Consider the following 3,366-nt stretch of genomic DNA (forward strand, 5'->3'; position numbering starts at 1 on the left):
TATTTTGTTGCCCTGTCCCTCATGGCTCCTATTTCCAAGATTTCTTTACAGTCCAAAAAGCCTGCTGAAGCTCTAGCCACCACATCCATGTTCCAGCAGGAAAAAAGAGAAGATCAACGGGCCCATCTCCCTTTATGCTTTAAAGTTTAAGGAAACTTTCCTGAAGCATCCACCACTCAACACTTATAATTCCATGTCACTGGCCAGAACTTAGTCATATGGCCACATACATAATATATACACATATACGGGCACATGGCTAACCTGAATAAGTCTGGGATGGTTACAAAATAAAAAAGAAAGAACATGTCATTAGCAAAATGGGTCAGAGATAAGATGATGGAAGAAGCAAGAGATTTACTGGCTTTGAAGAGAAGAGGACCATAAGCCAAGGAATGTAGGCAGCCTCTAGAAGCTAGAAATGGCCATCGGATGACAGCAAGAAAATAGGACACTGATGCTTCAAAGTGTCAGTGTTGGCAAAGAATTGAAATCTGTCAACAACCAAATGAACAAGGAAACAGAGTCTCCTCCACCCCCAACCTCCAGAAAAGAATGAAGTCCTGCCAACTCCTTGATTTTAGCCCCGCCCATGTCAGATAGCTAACTTACAAAGCTGTAAGATAATACACTTGTGTCATTTTAAGCCCCTAAGTTTGCAGTAATTTGTGATGCCTGCAATAAAAAACTTATACACTTACCTTAATAAAACTTCCAATTTAAAGGACTTATCAGAGAAAGGTCCCTATAGTCATTTATACCAGATTTTTAAAAATTCAGTTCATATCGGGTCCTTAATGATGGGTATATTAAACTATGTTATAATCACAAATGCATGTATAATCAGCAAAACTAGTAAAATAGTGAACAATTGAGAGCTACATGGTCAATTATTTTATATAAAAACTCCAAAAAGTTTGTTACTAGTTATAATGAGAAATACTTCATCTAAGAGTGATTTCCAAGGCAGTTTCCATATGGAGTTTCCATAAAAAAACATAACCTTCCATCTCAGAAGAAAGGATATCAAGAAGAGGACCAGAATTCTCTACTTCCGAGTTCAGTGATTCACCCTGTTCGTAACTCAAGTTTGAATTATCTTTCCTTTGAATGTCTTGCTCTTCCAACTCCAAAGATTTATCTGAAGCTGGAGCTATAACGGTGTCATCTTCATTTTCATGCAGAAAGCTACAAATCATGTTGGGTCTATAGGAGAAATCATTGTCCTTGATTTGCAGCCATTTCACACCACTTATGCTTTCTTCTCCTTCTTTCTTTTCTGTCAAAAAGTTCTTGTCATGCTGAGTTTCTTCATTGCATGGCATTTATATTTTAGTATTGTTTTATTACTGCCTTCTGCATCACAACGTTCAACATTTACTTCAAATGTAACATAGGTTCCACGAGTGTCTTCATACTCTCCAGCAAGGATATAGCTGCCCACTTGTAGAATGGGCCTCTCACATCAGGGAAATCCAAATCAAAACCTCAACGAGATACCACCTCACACCAGTCAGAATGGCTAAAATTAACAAGTCAGGAAACGACAGATGTTGGCGGGGATGCGGAGAAAGGGGAACCCTCCTACACTGTTGGTGGGAATGCAAGCTGGTGCAGCCACTCTGGAAAACAGTATGGAGGTTCCTCAAAAAGTTGAAAATAGAGCTACCATACGATCCAGCAATTGCACTACTGGGTATTTACCCCATAGATACAAATTAGGGATCTGAAGGGGTACGTGCACCCCGATGTTTATAGGAGCAGTGTCCACAATAGCCAAACTGTGGAAAGAGCCAAGATGTCCATTGACAGATGAATGGATAAAGAAGAAGTGGTATATATATACAACGGAATATTATGCAGCCATCAAAAGGAATGAAATCTTGCCATTTGCAATGACGTGGATGGAACTGGAGGGTATTACGCTGAGCGAAATAAGTCAATCAGAGAAAGACATGTATCATATGACCTCACTGATACGAGGAATTCTTAATCTCAGGAAACAAACTGAGGGTTGCTGGAGTGGTGGGGGTGGGAGGGATGGGGTGGCTGGGTGATAGACAATGGGGAGGGTGTGTGCTATGGTGAGTGCTGTGGATTGTGTAAGACTGTTGAACCACAGACCTGTACCTCTGAAACAAATAATACACTATATGTTAAAAAAAAAAAAGAAGAAGATAGCAGGAAGGGAAAAATGAAGGGGGGGAAATTGGAGGGGGAGACGAACCATGAGAGACGATGGACTCTGAAAAACAAACTGAGGGTTCTAGAGGGGAGGAGGGTGGGGGGATGGGTTAGCCTGGTGATGGGTATTAAGGAGGGCACGTACTGAATGGAGAACTGGGTGTTATATGCAAACAATGAATCATGGATCACTACATCAAAAACTAATGATGTAATGTATGATGATTAATAGAACATAAAAAAAAAGAATATAAGGAAATGGATGGAATAAAAAAAAAAAGGAATGGGCCTCTCAGTGTCAAGTCCCCAAATCTTGCATTTATTTTCACATTTTGATGGAAAGTCTGACTCAAAAACTCTGGACAATTCCATCAGAACCAACTGCTCTACTTCTTCTTCTTCCTCTTTCCTGTCCTGCTGGATCCACTCTCAGTTGCCGCCATGATTCCACAACGTTTTCATTGTATTGATAAATCCTTAAAGTTACCTGGGAGATGGTTATCACAATCACATTATAATTCCAGAAACTGAGGCTAAGGGACTGAGTCACATGCCACAGTTAGTAGGGGATAGTGTCAAAGTTTGAACCAGGCATGTCCCCTCCATGGCTCATTGCTCTCACAATTGGACAACGTGATGTTATTGGTGGAAAGTTTAAAGGTTAAACTTTTGCTAAGGGTCAAGGGTGAGCTGGTATAAAACAAATAGCCACCAAGTACGGTGTGCCTGTTTTTTAGGAGCTATCACTCAGCTGCAGCAGCAGCAGAAAAACTTTTCCATCCTATCTCAGACCTCATGCAAATTCCCTCACAGCAACATTGGCTTTGTGAAGAATTACATTTCCTGCTGCAGTGATTAGATAGACAGGCTCCTTTAAGTCCTATCAGCCAGAACTTAGCCCTGTGTTTTGCTGGTAAGTCTTTGAATACACCCTTCATGCCAGCTTTCTCCCTCTTTGCAGTGGGATAATAATGCGAGGCTCTGTGTCTTTCATTCACTTCCATCTACATCATTTCCTTTGAAATGTACCTATTGCCCTGTTAGCAAGACAGGTGGTACTATCCTGGTTTGTGAGTGATAGAACTGAGGACCAGAAGAGCCCAAGGCCATGGCTGAAGGTCACACAGGTTAGCACCCCATAAACACTTCCATCCATCCTAGTACTGACAAATGGTATGATAT

At 40.9% G+C, this 3,366-nt stretch overlaps 1 pseudogene; it reads right to left on the reverse strand.

The window, feature by feature from the left end:
• Positions 1-944: 944 nt before the first annotated feature.
• On the reverse strand, positions 945-2,636 carry LOC113932042 (annotated as a pseudogene).
• Positions 2,637-3,366: the final 730 nt, after the last annotated feature.

The sequence above is a fragment of the Zalophus californianus genome, chromosome 4 (assembly GCF_009762305.2).
Source record: "Zalophus californianus isolate mZalCal1 chromosome 4, mZalCal1.pri.v2, whole genome shotgun sequence".
NCBI lineage: Eukaryota > Metazoa > Chordata > Mammalia > Carnivora > Otariidae > Zalophus > Zalophus californianus.